Raw genomic sequence first — 22,344 nt, forward strand, 5'->3', positions numbered from 1 at the left:
GGAATAGTCCCTGTTTGCATCTCTGACAGAGCTGACCCACACTCAAGAACTGTATCTCACTCAGTGGGCTTCTTTTTCCTTTCTTGTAGGTCCCTTAAAGAGATGGTATTAGTAAGAGAAGAAGAGCAGTGGAGCCCAGAGAACTTTTTCCTTCCTTACACTTTTCTTGACAGAATTATCCTTCGGTAGCTTTATAGATCACTAACCTATTGTGCGTTAAAAATACTCATACAAAAGCCAGAGATGGGCAATATTAAATCCATGTAAATTCTGTAATCCAGTTAACAGCATAATCTGCAGCATGCCAAAATGATAAAATTAAAGAGGTGATGTGTTGGGAGCTTCTGAAAGAAGAGAAACTACACCCTTCTATACATCTTCCTAGATCCTGATTATAGATTATTTTGCAGAATTCTAGGTTATTTTACTTCTGAGATGTAAAGTGATTTTTTAAAAATAAGGAAAAACACCTTTCCAGGTTGCTCTTTTCATCTTACAAATATGAAAAGGCATCTGTCAAGGCTTTCAGAATTTGTTGAAGGAAATACTTTGCCCCATGATTTTGCAAATAATTTCATTTTCATATCTAGGTGACGAATGTTACCTATACTTACTAAGATGAGCTGCTTTACAAAACTGGGATGGGTTCTAGCTCAGTATTGAAATTAGCAAGTTTTCAGCATGCTTTCAAGCGTCTTAGGAACAAGACTGATTTTTACATCCTAATGATGATCTTCCAGAGGTGAAATTGGCATGGGAAGCTTATTAGCTTTGCAGAAATACTCTGCTTGCATACTAATTGTCTTAATTTTAATCCCATGGGATTTTTTTCTACTTTTGTCTGAGCTCATTGCTTGCTACTCTTTTATAATTTAGAACAAGAAGTATTGAATTAGGTAAGAAGAGATGTACTCTAACAAATGTGAAACCATTTCATTATGACTATGACAGTGTTCCCTCAGGTTTTCTCATATTGTTGCCAGAGAGCACATAAAGATCTGAAGTTCTTAAACTGTGTTAACTTTGAGATCTGTGTCTACAAGAACATTGTAATAAATGCAGTATCTGCTCTGGATTCCTGCAGAAGCAAGGACAGTGTTTGCTGCCCAGGGAGATTTCTCCCAGCTGTTTGTGGGAGGTACAATACTTGTGGATTGTGTCTGGACTTAAAGCCTCAGTCTTTGGTATTGCTGTTGGCTGTTCCTCAACAGTTTCTCACTCATGTATGGCTCTTGATTTCATCCTGACTTGCCTGGTTCATGCCTGTGTAGTGATGAAGCATCTTGCATAGGATTTTTGATTCTATGCCAGAAGCCAAGCATTCCAAGCTGTCTTTATTTATAGAATCGTTTAGGTTGGAAAAGACCTTTAAGATCGAGTCCAACCAATAACTTAGTACTGCCAAGTCCACCACTAAACTATGCTTGAGTTGATTTTGTGTATGTAAAGATCACTGGAGACTAGATGTAAGAAAAACACACACAAAATCCCCAAACATGCCAAATACCTACTTGTCCTTACCTTACTAATTTTGCTTCTTGCTCTGCTCCTTGCTGGAAGGATCACTGTGAACTTGTTTCACCACTTAAAATCGAGTTAATCATTGTTAGAATTTGTTTCAATACACCAATGCAAGTTTGGATTTCCAAGGTGTCAGTAATCATTCTCCTTCAGAGGTGACTAAAGACTTAGCACAAATGTGGTTTATAGTGCATTTTAAAAAGTCTCCCCATCGTGAAAAATCTCATTAGGTTGTTCTAAGCCTTTAAATAAAAATGCCATACAAATCTCTGTTCTCAAAGGAAGTTGTCACTTAGATCTTTAATGCATGACTCAAGAGCATGACCTTTTACTTGAACATGTAGATCTGAGTGGCTGTGACAGAAACATGGGTGATTGCACGCTGTGTTCCTGGTGAAGCATTCTGCAGGTTGTGTGTTTCAGTGCACCTTTCTGGTACTCTGGAGTTTAGTCAGTAGTACTTGTGTCTTCTAGTAGATAGTTCTTCTATCTATTAAATGGAGGCATTTCATTTAGGGATGGAGGAGGGAAGTCAGTAGTTTTCAGTCGCTAGTAACCTTGCAAAGCAATAATCCTGGCTGAAACTTTATCCATCTCTGAGCGTGTCACAGGTCAGGAGAACAGTTCTGCTGAAACTGGGTAAGAGAAGATCACTTTTTCTTTCACCTCTACTCTGTTGTGTCTATTAATAAATAACTTAGTGGCATGATCCGTTCTCTAGAACTGAAAGGCTGTTAGATTGATGTGACTGCCACAAATAAATTATAGCCTATTGTAGAAGGAAAGAATTATTTTAATGAAGAAATGTTCATTTCTGGATTAGAGACCTGAGATACTTTCTAAGAAGCTCAGCAAAATTGAGAAGTCTCATTTTCAGCAATTGCATGGAAGGACAAGGGTCCTATAGAAAAGTGAGAGGTTTTTTTTCCTTTCTGGCAGCTTGCAGAGCATAAAATAGAAATAGGGAAATGAGTGAAATTTTCAAGAGGAACCACCTAGCCACATCACAGTTGTTAAAGTGAAACATATACTGTCTTTATGAAGAATGCTCGGTCAACAGCTATTCAGTTGATAGTGCAGCATTCAGCTTAACCTTTTGGGCTTCCTATCCCAGTTAGTGAAAATCAGAGATGTTCTAATTGAAAATAAAAGAGAAAGCAAACCTCCAAAAGCACTGTCCTTGTAATTAGTGTAATTAGAATGAAACTTTCTGTATTGATACTGTTTATATCTGTTCAGCCTGAATGTGCACAAAAATTTCAGAAAGGTCTCAAAACCAACAAGTTAAAAAAAATCCTTGAGATTGGTTATTACTACAGTATAATGAATCTTAAATTAACTTTTATCAGCTGGAATGGAATATTTCTGGAATGACTGGCCCGTATTCTGAAGTTGAAAGTCCAGCACAGAGTAAACAAAGTATTTTCAGACTATGCACTTTCAACGTCAATGGTGTTTCATTTTCGAACTTTAATGACTTGGGTGCCTCTCTTTTTGCAAAGAGGTGTCAATCTTCATTCTCCTGAAGGATCAGGTAGTTAATAAATTTACAAGTATCATATATGATGTTAGCTTTGCTAGACTGTGAGGCCTGAAAGCTTAGGAAGTGATTTTGTGTTTATTATTTTTCCAGATAATTTAAAAGTTTGTTAGCCTTGTGTGGCCTTTAGATTGAAAATACACATAGTGTATGGCAAAAAACATTCACTTGATGCAGATGACTTGATTTAATGTACATGCTGTTTTGCTGTCCTTGTCATGGAAAGAGGTTAAAGTGAACCTATTGTTGCTTGTTTTGTGGTCTAAAGACTGATCTGAGTGTCCTGCATAAGGCAAGTTATGGTATTATCTTTCACTTTTTAAATTATTCTTCTGATGAGTCATGTTTTCCAGTAATTATTGTGAAGTGTATACTTTCTAATTTTGAAGATGACAATGTAAATTTTCTCTTGTATAATGTGACCATGGGCCAGCCTTGCATCTTTTACACTTTAGTGTAGAAGATGCATTAACCAGTAGTAAAATAGGGCTGTATTTGTAAAACAGGAGAATGTGCTTTAAAGCAATGTCTTCCCAACACTTTATCTGGTGTCTTTTTTTTGTATAGGTTAATGTAACCCCTTCTGATGTTAAATTCTACCTACATTATTTTTCTAATCCTGAAGGTACATAGTCTTCCTTTTGTTTAGAATGTATATCACCAGAAACTAGGAGACCAAGGTTTTTTTTTTTTGTGTATGGTAATGCTCATTATTAACTTTCTGAGATAAGGTTAATCTGGCATGCTCTATTATACAACTCTTGAGCATTTGAGAACAACATTTCTATACACATGGTCTGATGAAACATGATAAAATGCTACAAGATATCGATGTGTCTTGTGTAGTACATTGTTTTAGTTAAAGCTGCCTAAATACTTTTTTTTTATATTTTAGAGTGAGTTGAAAAACAAGATAGAAGATCAGTTGTTCTCTTATGAAAGTGTAAAAATTGCAGCTGGCCTTATGTTGTCTGCATTCTTTTTGCCTTGCAGCGTGGAGTTAAATATTTGAGTTTACAACTGCGCATGCCTTCACTATATTACAGAGTACCAGTAGGAGTTGAGAAGGCAGAGCCTACTGATAGATTCAGCAGCTGCTGCTTCATTCCTAAAATTACTTCTGCTGGATTGCAATGAACTCTTGGTGTTTTAGCATGATTCAAGCAGTATTATTGACAGGAATATTGAACTAATATATCTACAAAAGTAGGGCCTTTCTTATTTTTGCAGTATGACTAAATATTTAGTATCTGGATACTGTGCATCATAAATCATTGCCTTGTATTATGTCTGTTTATTTCAAGACACTCATTGTGAAGTATCAAACTTTTTGGAGTATAGTAATAGCCATTGTTTGAAATGGTGGTAAGTAGAATATGAAGTTGTTTTGGTCTTTTAGTAGAATTTGGAATATGTGGATAGTTAACTATTTAAAATATTATATAATTAGTTCACTTTTTGAAAAGAAAACTTAAAATTTTGCCTGACATGACTCATTATGGAGAGATGTAATGCTGTGATGGAATTGTCTATTAAACTGAAGAGCACTGCTCTGTGGGGTAATTGAAGGTCCAGTAAAAGACACTCTTAGTTTCCTTAAGATTTCTGCCAGAATTTCTGAAATTCTGCTTGCATCCATAATGCGATGGGTGACATTTCCCTGGGGAGAGTAGCAGCAGTCTGGTTCTGTGTGCATCAAGAATCGTCTGTGTAGTTATGTGGAACTAGTTCGAGGCTTGTGTTTCAACAGTAGCAAATAGGGATGATCTTTCTGTCATTAGATGTGCATGCAGAAGCCTGATATTGAGTTAGATGCAGATAGATAACTGTGCAGTTTTCATATTTTTATTGCCACGGTACTGCTAATATATGTTAAAGATTGTATTTAGAAAGTATGTTTGTAAATAACTGATATATCATTTTTTAAAGGTGATCAAAATAATCACTGAAATAATATCTATGACTTTGCATTCTGTAACAAATTGATTTGTGCCCTCTCTATATTGCTGAGCATTTATAGTGTCTTGAGGAGCAGGACATTATTTTAAGAGAGGAAGTTAGGTCTGCCACAGAGGAAGCATTATATTATGGATTAAATGCTGTCCTTGTCATCTTTGAAACACAATTTTTCTGCTCTCGTGTTACATTCATCTTTTTTTCCCTTCATACAGTCTTCCAGTTCTTCAGTGTAGTTGCAAACAACGAGTAGTTTTGAAAATTCTCTGTAGCTCTCTTGTCCTCTTTTTGGGAATTGATCTTGGAATGTTTGCTTCTGAAATACTTCTTGATTTGAAACTGGATAGGTAGAAAAATACTTTTTTTCTGTGCCCAGTTGCTTCCTGCACTTGGGATTATGTTTGTATGCATGCACTTAGATGTTGTTGGCTAGAACTGTCCCACAGGAGATACTCTGTCCACTGAGAACTGGGCAGGATATTTTTCTTGGTATTCCCCACCTCAAAATGCACACGGTTGGAGGTTGGATAGGGTTTATGAGCTGTGTTAGTCCTGTGCTTTGTGCATATTCTCCTCAACTGGGATGAGTTCTTAGATTATGCAGAGGAAAAAGGGGCTGAGAACTTGGTTTCTGTGACTTGATTGAATTTTTTAAAATAGAGTTTTTTAAATGTTAGGAATAATAGAGCTGGAAAGAGGTGCTGCTAGAATTGACCTTACTGCTTATCACAAAGGCTGTGAATGATTCCGCAGATGTATTGCTCTTTCACTGGTTTCCTTCTGAGAGAAGGTTGTGACATCAGATGGCAAGTTGAGACCTGGAACAAGCAAGGTCTTAGGATGCATCCCATTTGGTTTTTACAGGTATTGCTGCTTGAGCGATGTTGTGGGGCGCGCTCTGGCTTGTGGTTGAGCTGTTTCATTTCCAGAGCTCGTAAGTGGTTGCACTGAATAGAAAGAGATGGTGCCATTGAAACAGTGCTGGCAGTCAGGCATGGATTCCTGGTGGGCATTCTCAGTGGCACTGCCATGGGACCACAGCCAGGTAGTTTCCTAAATAAGCATGAGAGTCCACTGGCAGCTCTGACAGAGCAAATGCTACTTGTAGCATAGTAGCACCTCGTTGGTGACTCATTCGCTGCTGATTGCTCTAGCTGCTGTCCGTTAAATAACGAGTTTTGGCTATTTGCTTGACTAAAATTGCCAAGTGCATGTTTGTTCACGGCCAGGCTTTCAGAGAGTGGGTATTGCACTAACTTGTCACTGGTCACAGTTATGTCAGGCTTTTGCTATACTGCTGTGTCAGAGGTTAAGATTCTAGGATTCTGTTAAACAGTAAAAAGATGACAAAACAGCATGATCCATCCCTTTGACTTTTTGTAAGTTTAGTAAAATAAAATTATTTTTAAGATTTCCTTCAATATTATGGGGAAATTGCCCAGGTAGTTGCTTCCTTATCTATTCTATTTCTATGTATGATCCTTCAAAGTGTGTTGCATGATTTCTGTTAAATTCAGAAGAGCATTTTCAGTTGGGTGTCAAATCCAGCTGTATGAAAACAGAACTCGTTTCAGCTTTACCTGCACAATAATATCTACCTTGTGTATAAATAGTTCAGTAAAAAAACCCAAACCAACCCTAAAATCTAACTGTCTTAAAGACTTTAGTGGGACTTAAATACCTGAGAAGTCTAGCAATGGAATATGTGCCTCTTTACTAGTGCTGTTTATGAACACGTGTGCAAAAAGTATATTGGTGTAAATAAAAGGGTTTTTTCTTTTCTGACTTTCTGAACTTTTTAATACATTTGCAGCTAGAAAATGATAGCAGTGAGTACTGGGAATGCATTCTTGGTCCATGCTCCAGTGTTTAGCAGTGTTTAGCATTGCAACAACAGCACTGTGTAGAAATCATTCCCAACTTTCTTCCACTGATTTTTGGACATGTATTTCTTTTTCCTAAGAAAGTGGACTTAACTCATTTGCTTTTCTTCTATTTGCAAAGGGGTGGAGAGTCTCATGGTTGGGGGTTTTTTTGGTGTTTGTTTGTGGCCTCTTGGCTTTTTTAAGACAAAGCTGTTGAGGTATTACTTCCAGTCTTTGACTTGCAAAATTATTTGAATGGTATCTGCTGTCTTTGGTATGTGTACCATTGTCCAGTCCCAAGTACACTAACCTTTCTTGACTTAGTAATGCTGTCTTTCTTCTTTCTGCTATCACTCCCTCTTGCAAAGAAAAAGACCTTACTGGAAGTTAATCAGAAGATCTATGTAGAGAAACTTGGACTTTCTGACTTTGCATAGACAAGTTGCTTGAGTTGTCTGCTGTGCCCTACAGGTAGTTTAGTTTTAACCTTTTTCTTCTACACGGAAGGAGAGGTCTTCCTGCTTCACTCAGTACTAGATTATGAGAGGGGAGTGATGATGTATTCATACTTATATGGGAGCTTTGCATCAAAAAATCTCCAGTACCATAATGAAGAGATTGGAATTAGTCATTTTTTAAGCTGTTTTATTAGTATCTTCCATCTTATTTTTATACAGTATGACCTGTGAACTGAACTTCTGGATGATTTCTGTGTTATTCATCACATTGTTAACTATTTTTTGTTTGGTTATTTTCATTATCTGTACCCTGAGGTTATTTTGGATACAGCATCTGAAATATTTTGCATAGTCATGTCAAAAAGCTTAGAGTTTTTTCCTATGAAAAACCTACCTTTCCCTTTGTACTTTATTAAATATTTGGGTTGTCCTTGATCTGATTTTAAGTCTGATTTTTGTCCCACTGCAGCCTACAAAATCAATTTGGCAATTAACTTCTTGATCTTCCATTTTGCACAAATGTATATAGAGTCTACATGCACTCTGCTTTTGAGCCTAGATACCTAACTCAGATGATGTGGATGTTTTTATGTTTCATAAAATGGCTTGTGAGCACGTCACCTGTTAAAAAAGCTATTGCTTTGATTTATGTAAAATCTTTTTAGCCACTGAGTCACAAATGACATGATTTAGTCTCTTGTTTCCTAACACACCTTTGTGCTATGAAAATTCAAATGTCTTGTCTGGTTCTGGTGTCTCTTACGGTCATCTATTACTTTACCTTAAAGGCCCAAATATACTTCCCTCCTTTATGCTAGACACAGCTAACTTGTCTTCTGTCAGGCTGTGGTCTGAAAAAAATCTTTTCTCATTAAAGATTTACATCTGAAGTCTAATGTGGCACAATTCCTGTCACATTACTAGAAGTCTCCCTGGAAAGCATTGAAGAAAGTGTTCTTGGATGCCAGGTGTAGAATCAGAAAGCACTGATCATGTTTTACTGAAGTTAGACTACTCATTTTAAAATTAGATTTCATTGTTTGTTAGCTTTACTCTGATGTGTCATACCAGTTGAAGAGCTGTTCTACCTTGTCCTAATTTTCCAGCTTTTTTAAAAGATCCTTGTTTGTTCTTACAGTTGGGAGCCAAAAGATTTTGTTAGTTTTAATTCTGTTTCTGCTACTGAATAGAAGGAGAGGGGAGATTAATGTCATGACAAATATGGCAAAAGAGCTTCATTTCTGGCAGCTGGACCATGCTTTCTACCCATCCCTCTTCTGTGTTCTAGAGTTAGTTAGGGAACTGCCTGCTGTGGTGTAAATGAACAAGACGAGATTCTCTGACCTGTGTGAATGCACTTCAGCATGCTTCTTGTGGAGGAAAGGGAGGGCAGAAGGTGGTGATGATTTAATAGGAAGAGCAGTAACACCTCATTTTTGTGATGGAGTACTGTCTCCAGTTCTGAAGGGTGAAGATGGATGAAGGCCCTCACCAGTATTTTCTAATGTTGTTCTTCTGCTGGTGGAAGCAGATGTGTGGCGCTGTCGAATGCAAAATTCCTTTGCAGTCTGGACCTGGACCCTGGCATAAGTTTCTCATAAATAAGTATACACAAGGAATTCAGCTATATGTTTGAGTCATTATAAGCTACTTTTACTGCATAGATGTGTTGGGTTGAAGGGAGGATATGCAGAGAACTCCCTTTGGAATGAAATTTATAACTCTACAAAAATTATTTTTTATTTTCTTTTTTGGCTTTTAAACCTGTTCTGATTTGTAACAAGTTGGCCCTTCAGAGTATGCTAGGCTGTAGCTGCTATCAGCAAAACTTTATAAATCCTTTGGAAAGGTATTAGGAAGAAAGTCTCAGCAAGACTTAGACCTGAATGGGCATTTAAAGGTCTTAAGGAAGATAGAAAAATGATAAAAGCCTGAAATAATTCTTCTTTTTTAAGCTTCGTTGTAAATTCTTTCATGGTGCTGCTGCTTTGATTTGATTCAGTGTGAGATAGAGATCTCAGATTCAAGCATAAAAATTTTTTCTGCAAGAAATGAAACTATAAAAATCTTCCAGGCACTTCACACTGTACTGTTAGCAATTGAGGAAATGCAACTGGGGGCTAATGGGATGTGCGACAAACTTCTGCATCTGCATAAACTTTTTCATAGAGCGGTAGACAAACACGACCAGGAAATTATTTTCATTTTAAATATTGAGGTGGGTACTAAATTAAGAGATTAATTGTTACATGGCTTTTTAACTAATCACTGTCACCTACATTTTAAATAGCTACTCTTGCTGCTTTGTGCCTCATTTGGGCTACATCAAATTAATGCCAGATCAGTTCTTTCTTGCCAGCCCTTGTCCTTATGAAGACGTGAATGTGGTCCAAATAATTAGCATTTCTGATGTCACAAATTACATTCCTTAGACAGTGTGGTCAACTCAGCTGCTTTAGCAGTAAAAATACTCATTGTGGTACACATTCCACTTTCAGTGTTGTATTCTGTAGTTTATTCATCTGGCTCAATCCTTAGAGAGGTCTTTATACCAAAGAAGATATGTTCCAGGAAAAAAAAATAATTGTTCTTTTGGGATGTTCGGAAAAAAACTTTACTCAGAGGCTTGCCAAATTCTTACACAGCTGCTAAGATGATATAATGTTTTTCTTGTTTGACTAAGATTGTAAATATGAACTTCCTTCCTCCTGCATTTATAATTATTCTAGCTCTGTGCAGAATTTGTGATAAATCTCTTCCAAATTTCTGTTGAGTGAGAGTATCTATGAGATGCTTACAGACTTCAACATGCAGTTGATACTTGCTTATAAAATGGGTGACCTAATTTTCTGTGAGCTAGATAGAACCTCCTCCCATAGTCCTGCCAAAAGAATGTATGTCTAGATAAGAGTTTGTCCTGGTTTTATATAGCAGAAAACTCTTCAGCTGTGAGAATTCATGACCAGAATACCCTTAATCCTGAGAGGTGTTCACTGAGGTTAACTTTCAGATTTGGTCCCAAACAGGCTCAGAGTGGATGGTAGGTTCTGTTTCGGTTGTGTGTGTCTGGTATTCGTTCCTGCCTTTGTTGTGAGCCATGTTTCCTGCTGCATACACTGAAGGAAATGACAGCACTGCCCGTCAGCCTTGTGGACACAGGCTTAAGTATTCTGGAAAGGAACTGAGCCTGGCTGCACCAGTGCTGTAAACTGAGGCTGTATTTGCCTAGGAAGGGGCATGGCTCTTGGAGCATGATGCAAACTCAGTATGCAATGCGGTATTAAGCTCATTTTAGCCCTGGTTTTCTAACTCAATTGTAATGCTTGAAATTGTATTCCTATGAAGACATGAATTTTTATGTTCTATAGAAAAAAATGAAATTGTGTTAGTAATAATATAACACATCTACAAAAATTTTGAGGCTTTTAAACAGTCTTGTAGTATCAGTGTCTGTAAAAGGTATTATGTTTTGTTAATTTTTTTTGTTTAAGCCATATCTTGGTAATATCATTACATTTCTATCAGAGAAAAATGAATAAAATGTCTGGCTGGTTAAAAAGTCATCTATTTAGACTTCCTGCAAACTTCCCGTTTTCCCATTGAGTTCAGGAAAGATTCAGCCTCAATGACATCTGATCTTAAGATGTAATGGCAAAAAAAAGCAGGGATATTTCTTTCTTGACAAGCTGTTACTTATTTGAAATTTTCTGAAATTTGTGTTGGATTCTGACTTGTATAACAAGTCAGAATAATAAGAAATAGAGTGTATATATATATCTTGCAATGCTATTTAGAGCCAGATTATTTCAATAGCAACCTCTGTTTATTCAGAGTATCATGAGGAACTCTAGCCATAGCCAAGAGTACTGGTAGCTGGCTGCTAGCTTTGATTACTGAGCTCTGTATACCTCTTGAAACCAAAAATTTCTAAGATACCTTATGCATTAGAAAAACTTTAAGAGTGTCCTAGAAAGATATGTCTCCACTGGAAAAAGACAATGGAAAGTAGTCATTCTCCCTTTTCCAGAAAGCAGAATATAAGGCTGTTTTTTCATCTTTCTATAAGAGAAAAATAATTGCAAACATTGAAAAACAAAACTTTTGTGTGGTTGCAATTAGAGTTCTCTTAAAAAACTTAGAATTAAGGTATTAGGGAGAGTACAGCAGAGTAGCAGGGTTCTTGTGAGTACTTTTTACACCAAGTAAAAGGTGTAGCAGAAGATACTTTCAAAATGTCATTCCAAAGGAATTTTCCAGTCTTGCCTCTGGCAATGTGGTGAAAAGAATAAAAAATTTTTACTTTGTGAGAGTTACTCCAGGCTTAGTTTGGCACTTTTAATTTCTGGCCATTTCACAGAATTTTGTGAGCCCTTACTATTCCTTGCCTGGGATTATGAGTGATCCTAGTATTCTTATGAAAGTATTAGAATTTAACTGGTTTTGAAAATACTACAGTATAGCATTAACTTTTCATGTTCTCCCCCCTGCTTCCCCCCCCCCAAACTAGATGGAGTTTTACTGGCACGTAGGGGGTTCAAAAGCGCCTGTTGTAGTCTGGGGGGCTGTGAGGAACTGCAGGAGAATGGGTGCTGTGCTGCTTCTGCCTGAGGCTGCTTGCCCCGTTTCTCATTGCTTGCTGCACTCAGAGGCGCTCAGCTGGGTGCTGGTGGTGCCAGCTGATTGTGGATGCTCATCTCAGTGAAGCCACATACAGACATTAATACAAATGTGAACTCGGGTATCATGTTGGAATCATTTTTGTATGAAGGCTGCAGAATATTTCTTAGGCTGCCAGGGGAAGCAGCCTCTGTCAGCTGGTTAATGTGTATGGTTCAGACTGCAAGGAATTGAAGTGGCTTCAACTTCATGCACTTAGTAGTAAACTGCACAGTTGTAGCTGCGTCCAAAGGAGATATTCATAGAATCACAGTTTATCTCAAGTTGGAAGGGACCCAGTAAGGATGATCAAATCCAACTCTCTGTTCCTCACAGGACTACCTAAACCAAAACCATATGGCATGACTTAAGAGTATCATCCAGATGCTCCTTGAACTCTGGCAGGCTTGGTGCTGTGACCATGCCCCTGGGGAGCCTGGTCCAGTGCCCAGCCACTCATTCAGTGAAGAATCTTTTCCTCGTGTTTAATCTGAACTTCCCCTGGTGCAGCTTCATGCCACTTCATACCTTTTCATGTGGCAAAGGAATGTTTGCATGCAAGGGAAGGATGCCTTGTTTGTTCCTGCTAACTTGGGAAAACAGTGCTACAAAGACAGGCCTGGTAAACTAAACCCCTTCCAACTGTACTATTTAGTGGAATTTGTGTTGCAGCAGCTATTCAATTGTACCTTCCTGTCATCAGTTCTGTGATGCTTTTTAACAGAGCTATGCCTTTGCTCATGCACAAACATTCAGATGTTATAAATACCTAAAGAATACTCTAGTGATTAGCTTGCATTGACAGGACTTTTATTATATAAATAATATATATATTTAAATTACATGTATCTATACAGTAATTATATATATTTTACTATATATTTACAGACATATTTTCAAGCAGACATGTTGCCTTTGTGTTGGTTCTGAGACAATTCCACAGATACAAGCAAGGTTCTTGCTTGTGGGATAAATTTTTAGTTTGCAGAAATGTCTGTCTGACCTGTGTAAGCATTAAATGAAAAAGTGCAAAAGGTAAGATGCTGTTTTTGTGTTTAGCCACTAATTTGAAAGCTAATGGCATGGGCATGCTGTGTTTTCTTGTGCTTCTGTGCTACAGAGTTTAAACTGGAAGTTTCCTGAGTTCAGAATTATAAATGTATTTATGGATGGTAATGCTTTGTGGGTTTTTTTTCTTGTTCCTGCTTCTGTTTAAATGTGGTCTTCTCTAGGGATTAACTTGAGATCTGAAAAGTACTGAAACATTAAGTGCTTGTAATAAAAAGTATGAGTTTTAAACATGTCTGTAGAGAAAGTAATTCTTTAAGACTTGTAATTTTACTCCTTTGGTAAAACTGATCCAAATTGAACATAAATGCAGATTTTGCAAAATTATACTGGTTTTTCAGTGTCATATGTATGTGATTGCATGTGCTGTACAGCAGGTAGCATTTGAAAATGTCTCTGTATGAATGGCAAAGGTAGGCTTTTCTGTTTCTTATGAGCTTAAGAACATAAAACAAATGCTTGAATCTTACAGTACACTCTGAGCTACAAGTGGAGCTGCAGGTTACAAATGAGCCTGATACAGGTGAACTTGCTGCTTCCAGAAAGGGGAGGTCCCACTTGTTTCCCTGTCTCTTCTCCCAGCTGTCTGGTATTACCCAAAACAAAGTATTGGCTCTAAGATTTGTCCAGTCACAGGGCAATCTGTTGCTGCTTGTGACCTCAGCAGAAGACTGTTTTGGTGTTTGGAGTGTTGAGTGGGTTTTCTGATAGTTTAGAAGGTTGAGCAGGCTCAGTGATCTGGAGCCACATGATAATGGATGGAAAGAGATTCCTTCCTTTTCACAACAGCAAGGAGGTGTTAGCCTGGCTCAAGCTTTAATGTGTAAGTTGTTGTTTTAAACCGGAGGAGTGGGAGCTTAAAACAGAATAAGATATCAGGAAAGTATGTAGAGACATTTTTCCAAAAAGTTGTTTGAAAACTGGTGTAGAAAGTTTATCCTGGAATAGAGAGAAAGATAACTTCACAATTTCACTGCTTCTGAGCCAGTTGTGTCAGGGTTTTTAAATGCAAAGAAAACCTCCATCCAAAATGTGTTGTGGTTTTTTTTTTGTTTGTTTGTTTTTAAACTATTTTGCAGCACTTAAATGCTGATACCAATAAGAAACTGACTGAATTTCACAAATGCTTTGCTAAGGTGTGTATAGATTTAGTCAGCTGATAGTAGTTTTGGGTATAATGCATTGATGCTGCAGAGCAATGCAGGTAGGAGGTAGGCTGCCCCTTTGCCACTGGCACGTTTCTGAGAACAGGGTAAATGCAAGGATTTGCTACTGCGAGTGCTGTAACATTTTGGTGCTCAGCTTCTTCATCTGAACAGATGGTATATTTATCCAAGGGGAGGACAGGAAGGAAAAAGGAGGAAGATGTGCTGCAGCCCCTCCTTTCCTATGTGACTGAAACTCTTGGGTATGCACAACCCAGTGTGTGTTTCCAAGTGAATTTGTTTCTGGACGGGCAAGCACAAATGATTTGCTACCTTTGCATGTCACAGAGCCTGCTCCCAGCTTTGCTTTTTATGGGAAACTTGAATATGGGACGTGGAAATTATTTTGAAAGTTACTGCCCTGTCTGTCTTGAGAAATAGGTAAGTTGTCTTCACCTGTGGCTTCTCAATGAGTAGCATGTTCCAAATCCAGCGTGGTGGAGGAGAGCCTCTCTGAGTAGCAGCTATTGAAAGAAATAATCCTGCCTTGTGCTGCTGAGCATTCTGTGGGAGACTGCTCTGTGCTGAAGGCCATGAGCTGTCCTGCAGAGTACCATCCTTAAAGCTTGGAAGCTGCAGACCCTTGAGCTTCATGGTTCAGCAGTGAGAGGAGGGGGTCTGTCCCCAAACTGATAACTGACATGAAGTATCTCATTTCTGTCCCTCTGAATTTGTGTCTCTCAGCATGGAAATGAGAATAATATATAATATTTTTCAGTGTGAACCTTCCTTAGAAGATGTTGAAAAAAGCTCATTTTTGTTGTATTTAAAAAAAAGAAAGCTACACATAAAACAAGTTCATGTGGTTACTTTAAGATGGCTTTGTATCAATCTGATTTAAGAAGTGCTACTTTTAAAAATGTTTTTTATAAACTTTAAGATTATTTTAGTCAGCCTATGCTGTTCTTTTACTTGTCATCTAAATCTGCCCTATCTTTACCACAGCATCAGACTTGGGTAGGAGATATGAATAATCAAATGCTAAGTGCCTCATTTGTTTAAGTGATTGAGGAAAGATAATTTTTTGGGAAGAAAATTTGAAATTTATGATTTTAAGTGGCAGTATGGAGTCTGCTGATTTACTTGATTATTTCCTCCTTCTCGCCCCTGCCCCCCGTTCCAGTAGCAAAACACTCTGTCTTTAGTTTTCATATGCAAGAAAAGCTTCATTCACAAAGCTACCGAGTGTGGTAGCAGCAGAGTTTACAGTAGTTGTTTATGTGACTCATTTGCTGAGCTGCTTAGACAAGGTCTCTGCAGCTTAAGATCTGAACTGCATTTCTTAGGAATGCTGGCCTAATCCCATGAGTTTAAATACTTCTGTTTAAAGTCCTCCTTTAACAAAATCCAGCTGTCAGCCCCATCTTCATGATTTGTTTACTGTATAAAAATTTCATGTTTGTTTCCCCAGTGGCAGAACTTACACTGTATTTTTTTCCTTTTTGTTATGGAAGGTAATTTCCTTACTTTTTCAGGAATGTGCACTTTAAAATATTGATTCTGTGTTAAATATTTACATTTGGTCTTAATCTTGAGGCAATTAAATTCTAGATAAAGTATTTTGCAATGCATCAGTTGGTGTTAACTGGCTTTTAGACTTCTCTAACCTTTGACATAGCCTTTATGTTGAGGCTGCTTTCTTCCTTTAAATATTTTTTTTCCAGGGAGTGGTACCCAGCTGTAGTGTTTCTCCCTGCTTCCCTCCCTCACTTTCTGGTGCCAAGATTTATTTAGAAACTGAAGTAATGCAGCCTTTCACTATGAACATATATCTTTAGAGAATATCTTAAGTAGACAAAATTAATTTTAAAATAATTTTAATTAGTTTCAGAAGGCTTATATGCTAGAGATTAAGGTCAGTGCTTAATAGGCAATGTTTAGATTCCTGTTGGCAGTGTGTGACAAATTTCATAGCTCTGTACCTCCAATTACTGATATTGGTTTGAGCTATTGTGTGGACTTCTTGCTTTAAGATCATTAAGCCACCCTTGAGAGAAAGGGTGTTGAATTAACAGTAGAAGAAAAATCCCAAGAGAAGAAAGTACTAAAAAGAAAAAACTGTCAGGAGAACTACTGTCAGTTTTCTCTGGGTTTTTTGTTTGGTTTAATTTTTGAGGGTGGAGTGTTGTTTATTTTGCTTTCTTTTCCTGGGCTTGGTTTTGGGGGGAGCGGTCAGAAGCTCTGGAGAGAGTTCTTTCTTCAGTGACAATCTGATAAAATGACAAATTAAGTTGTATGTTCAGCTTTTATCAGTGATGAGAATGTCTTTCTAAATCTGCTCAAGACTCTCCTCTTCAGGAATTTGTGCAGGCTTTACTAGAGAAAGGTGGTGGCGGCGTCCAGCTTTGGCATCTTGCTCAACCAGACGTCGCTCAAAAACTGCTTTGTGGATTGGCTTCACTTCTGGAATGGCTTCTCTTTTACTTTTTGAGGAGAAAAACAAGAAGAATTGAGCAAGTGTAGGACTTCCTTCAGGTGTTGTTTGTTTTTTTTTTTTCTCTCAGCTGGTAGAATTCTCAAAATACAACTTGGATTCTTGAAATATCACCAAGGAAAATGGTGAATTGATGTTCATGCAGCAGGATGTTGGCTTTCTATTTCTTTACTATTGCATATGAGTCTTATGAGTATCTGAAATTTTGCTTAATCACCTGCAAGACTCAAGGGAAGATGCTGATAAAATACTCTATTGAAGCAGTGATTCTGCTTCAGTTTTGACATTCACAAACATATTTTTTCGCCTATATCCATATAATGAAGAACGTGTCTGTATTTTCTCTTTTTCATGCCGCATAGTTGCTGCCAAGTCTCATTGTGTAGCAGGGACCCTTTCAGCCTATGTGCCTCCATCTCTGCCTGGTGAGCAGTGCTGATTTACTGCCAAGTGATCCCCTCGCTGTCCTTTCTCAGAAAGCTGCCCTGTTGCTGCTGACTTCCAGCCTTTCCTTCCAGTTTTGACTGCGGCCACTCATCTCTGTCCAGAGCCCCACATCACTCTTCTCTTCTGATATACAAGGCTCTCTTGAGCCCTTCTCTCTCACCTCTGCTCCCTCAATGCAGTTCTTCCAGGCCTCCCACAAGAACGCAGCTCTTGCATAGAAAAAACCTCTCCTTACATAGTAATTCCATTTCTCATGGTAACTTCATGGTACAGCATGTACTTTCTCTTTTTTTCCCCTGTCATCTACCTCACACTTTATAAACACATGTCCTGTGCAGAGGTTGGTGATGCAAAAGAGTGATGGGGATAGAGGGGAGGTTTTATGTCTCTCCTTACAGTTTGCTGTGAAGTTGGAGGATGAAAGTTGACTGCCAATTGCAGTACTTAGAGCTGGTCTTATTAGTGGCATAAAATATAAAACTAGTTGAGCAGGGGTAGCCTGTTTAGATGTGTTTATTTTTGGTTTATGGCAGTGTTCTTCTGCTCAGTTTGTTAGAGGTGGGTTTAAAGTGAATCACATGTCTTATAAATTGAATATACTTATTCCTTCTTAAAGAAATGTTTCAGCCAAAAGATTATTCCCCTGTTCATCCTCTAAATATTTTTCTACGTGGTGTCTCTTAGTGTCACGCTGTTTTGTCATGGCTAGCTGTAAACAACAAAATGAGGTGATTCATAAATGCTAACAGTGAAATAACTATGTTCTTTGGAGGCATCAAACATTCATTTGTGGGTTTTCTGAAAAATAGGCAATTGTGGTTTGGATTTTTTTTCACCTTTTTTTCTGGAGACAGTAGTTCTGGCTATAATGAAATGCATCTCTTCACAATGTAGTCTTAATTCTTACCAGGAAACCTAAGTCGCCTTCCAGCCTGTTCCAGCTGAGGTTAGCATAAAAAATATATACCCTGTCATAAAAGCAACCTGTGAAGAATGTTGTTTATTTATCATAGCTAAAGCATTACTCATCTGTTTTTTGAGCCATGGTTCATAGACTGTCACTAGGCCCTTGTGGAAAGGGATTTGGCAACTACTTCTGAGTCTAGATAGTACCCACATCATACAGATTTCCAGTGTCTGCTGTGGTATCTTAAGTAGCATTGGCATGATGCTTATTTTTAACCTTGAGAGCGTCCTTTGAACAAAAATTAGTTTTTAAGTGTACTAAAGCATAGAGTAGCTCAGCCTTATGAGGAAGTACTCTCACCTGCATTGTAATTTGACCTATGACCTAAGTGATTTTCTTACGTTTCCCTTCTGGTTGGTTTAATCATTCATTTATACCATTTATAACAGTAAGCACTGTTGAGATGTTCAATTTTATGGGTAGTGGACAGTTGCATGCTTTATTTTGCTCTCTTATCGTTGAAAGACAACTTAGTGTATGTGTAAAAATTAGTTTCTTTCAATATTTATTCCTGGTGGAAAGAGACGCTTTACAGGCCAGTCTGTAAAAGGATGTGAATATTTTGAGTGATTGGTTGGCTAATGCTTATTCTCAACTGCAGGGTGATCCTGAAAGTGCTGCTATTAGCCTGGTGATTGTTATTACTGGGCCACAGCTACGGCAATATTTGGGTATTCCCTGAGATCTGTGTATAAGGCTAAATATTACAAAAAAATTCATACCTATTCTTAGTCTGCTTCTTCATATTCATTATTGTTTTTTATGCATCATTCCAAAGATAAAACTGAATGCAAAGAGATGCTGCAGCAGTATTTGCATTACAATAACCACATGATGAAGATTCCAGAAAATTGGCACTAATGTAGTTTCTAAGTATTTATCTGCCTACTGAAGACAGGCTAAACACTGAAAATTCTCTGGTCTTAGCTGGTGAATCTAAAATGTTGGCTTCTGCAACTGATGAGTGTTATTTTACAGGGTTATTTTTCTCTCTACTTGAAAAATACTTCAGCTAAGGCAAGTTATGTTTGTATGATCTAAATATTTTTTTATAGTCGTCTTCAGGTTGTCGTCATAAAGGCAGTTCAGTGAGACATGATGTAATCTAGGATGCACTTTTTATGGGAATTAATTTAATGTCCACTTGGGTACTCTGGCTGGAATCTTGGTTCAGGAAATAGGATGCAATGATTGATAAAGCCCCTTCTTTTCAAGGCAGCATCTGTTTGGCTAGATGTGAGTCAGGCACTGAAATGTATTGGAGGGAATAAAGGTTTTACTGTGTGCCTTCCCAACAGCGCTAATTTCAAATGCAGTTAGATTCTTGTAGTGGCATTTCTGTAATTTGGTGCTTCCCTTCTACAGGAAAGAAGACCTTATAAATGTATTCCAGTATACGAGGAGGCACACTTTGGGGACTAAATTAAAATTTCAGGTTGCAGTTATGGAAAGGTAGAGTCAATATAAAGTAATAATAATGCAAAGGCAGCTTAAAACCAGAAACCAACCCTATGACTGTTCTGTTTGATGCACTTTCCATGTTACCTCTCAAAGCTTTCAGGCAAAGAAGGGGTGGATGAGTGGGTATTCTGTGGGTGGTTTTGCTGTGGCACATCAGAATGATTTCCCAAATCAAGATGATGAAGTAAGCATTCTGGTATCTTCAGTGTGTTTATTTCAGGAAACTGTATGTGCTAGTGTGAACTAAACTTAGAGCGGGAGTGTACAAATTCTGCTTAAATACAAAGGGAGCTGCAAAGGATGCGAATATGAAAATTGTTTTTCTGTTTCTTCATGCTGCTAGCCAAAAAGAGCTCGATTCTTTCATATTGTCAGTGAAGAATACTGAGTTGTCATATCTGTGTCTGCTTTTTCCTAAAGATTAATCTGTGGAAGACCAGGGAGTAACTGTGATATGTGTGGCTTTCCTGGTTAGGATTTCTGGGGGCGGTTGTTAAACAGTCTGTTAGAATGTGAGAGGGATAAGAGTGCTGTCATGAGCAGCACCAAGTTTCAGAAAACCTGTGTTTGCTGTATACAGCATTGATGTGTTTTGGGGGATTCCAGAAGCAGTGAGACAACTTGCTTTGATGGTATGATCTGGTATCTGATGAAGATTTTTTTTTTTCCCGTTGCTTTTTCAAACAATTGTTTCATTAGCAGTTGTTAAAATGTAAGTTATGTGTTCACTTGTGTGCTATAAATACTTATATAACAAATTCATAAGTAATGTAAAGAAAAATATTTTATGAGCTTAGTGAAAAAGGTTGTTGTTTGGCTGGGCTTGAAATACAAACAGCTAGAGGCAAAGGCAAGTTCTTGCACGGGCATGTGCCTGTTTTTAAGGGGAGCATTGGAAATCGCGCTGTGAATGTTTGAATAACTGTTGCTTTCAGCAGCCTTAGTTGATCTTTTATTAAAACTGTAGCCTGTGCAGTTCAAAACGTGCGTTTTCAGACAGCAGATTTCTTTTCTGTGGTTTCAAAGGTACATTCTTGCATGTTGCAGGGATCAGTGGGCAAAGGAGGGAATATTGTGGGCTGTGCTGTTTTGCATCTCCCAGTTAAACCTGAAAATAAGACCATAAGGTGAGGATGCCTGCTTTTCAGACTTGAGGGAGTTCTGCAGTCTAGACCAACTGCCTGAGAAAAAGACTTGAAAAGAAATATACTCAAACTGTACATCACTTTTAAACTCTTTCAGTGTATTCTGGAATTGTCTTTGTTCTCCTAGTTGCTCTGATGTTGCATATTCTGCTCTTGACTTCCTCTGTTTGAAGAATAGTAGTTTTTGCTGAAGTACAATGACCTGTTTTAATTTTGAAGAACAGCTTAAATAACCCCCATGTGTTAACATTTCTCTCTTTTGCCAATGCTATTTCCAAATTGCTACTAATGAGTTTGTTTTAAAAAATAAGTGTGGAATTAAATAAAAACGATTTTCCAGAGCAATGCTGAGTCCCTTTCTTCTTTAATAATTGGAATGTAGTTGAGTTGGAAAGGACAGATAAGTTGAATTGTGGCAGATAATGTGTTGATGTGAAGAAAAACACCTTTATCAGCTGGAGAGTAAAGGAAGAAAGACATGAAATAGATGGTAGACTTAAATCCAAGCTTGTCACAGTAACAATGAATGCTTTATACGCCTTAATTATATCTACAGTATCTTGACATACGACTGCTTTTTTGTGAAACATGTATTGATATCCAAGATTGGACAGATTTCAAGAGGTCACCCACAGTATTTCAGAGTATTGCTTGTGAAAGGTCTCTTTGCTTTTAATGAAGTGTCTGAAGATTTGTCTTTTATCAAACATTCAGCATGTTTTCACCTTGTTTTGTTAGTGCCAAGTCTGGAAAACTATTGCCTGAAGCATGGTTTAAAAAAAACAAAAATGAAACTCGAAGTTGGCTAAAAATAGCACATTGAAACAGACTTTCACTTGAAATAAGATTTTTTTCATTTAGAACATTCTGAATTTGAATTTTTTGGCTGACAGATTTGTATCTTAGTTTTTGAATTTGAGAGGCTTTGGAATGTTTGTGGTGCAGAAGCCTTGGGAGGTATTCAGCTATTAGTATGCTATTTGAAGCTTAAAGAAAACAAATGTTCTTTTGTTCAGGTTTTCGTTTAGATTACTTTTAACATAAACTGGGTTATAGAACATTGGATAATGCACAAAGGGTTTCCTATAACTTTCTAATCCCCCTCCAAATATTTTTTTCAGGAGTAATTATTTTCGGAATACTTTATGCTTATTAAGAAGTAACACAGAAGTAATAAAGCAAGTGATCTGCCCTGTCACTGGCTTAGTGTGCTGCAGTATTAAATTTAAGGGAAGAGTGTCAGTGTCAGTTATAGCATAAGAATCTGTGACTGAAAAGTGTGCCAGGTCTGATTGGTCCCTGTCACATGGACGGAGTATTAATGTGATACAAATGAATATATGTGCTCAAAGTACCTTTCATTGTTTCCATGACTTTAATTATGGAAATGTCTAGAAACATGAACAGGGATGTGGGCTTTGCCTGTCAGTTTTGTGAAAGCATTTTAGGGTTTTTTTTTCTGTTCAAGTAGCCTTGTCTCTTTAAGCAGTCAGGTGAATATTAGAGATGAAAACCTGCTAGAATCTTATATTTATGTGTGCACTCTCTGCTTATGTGTTCATATGGTATATTAGCGTAGTGTTATGTCATGTACAGCTTTTTAACAGAAATGGGTATTGGC

At 37.6% G+C, this 22,344-nt stretch overlaps 1 protein-coding gene across 5 annotated transcripts in view; it reads left to right on the top strand.

Annotated features, from left to right (window-relative positions):
• Nucleotides 1-22,344, top strand: part of RAPH1 (Ras association (RalGDS/AF-6) and pleckstrin homology domains 1) — a 144,958-nt gene that overhangs the window by 70,141 nt on the left and 52,473 nt on the right. Inside the window, exon 1 of one of the 5 annotated variants that reach the window (XM_074548320.1) lies at nt 1,013-2,160. The exons of 3 other annotated variants lie outside the window; for them this stretch is intronic. The gene's annotated coding sequence lies outside the window, so the exon portion shown is untranslated. Of the gene's footprint in view, nt 1-1,012; nt 2,161-2,986; nt 3,056-22,344 lie in introns of those variants that run through there. One more of the 5 variants, XM_074548322.1, reaches the window with a different exon arrangement.

The sequence above is a fragment of the Zonotrichia albicollis genome, chromosome 10, assembly GCF_047830755.1.
Source record: "Zonotrichia albicollis isolate bZonAlb1 chromosome 10, bZonAlb1.hap1, whole genome shotgun sequence".
NCBI lineage: Eukaryota > Metazoa > Chordata > Aves > Passeriformes > Passerellidae > Zonotrichia > Zonotrichia albicollis.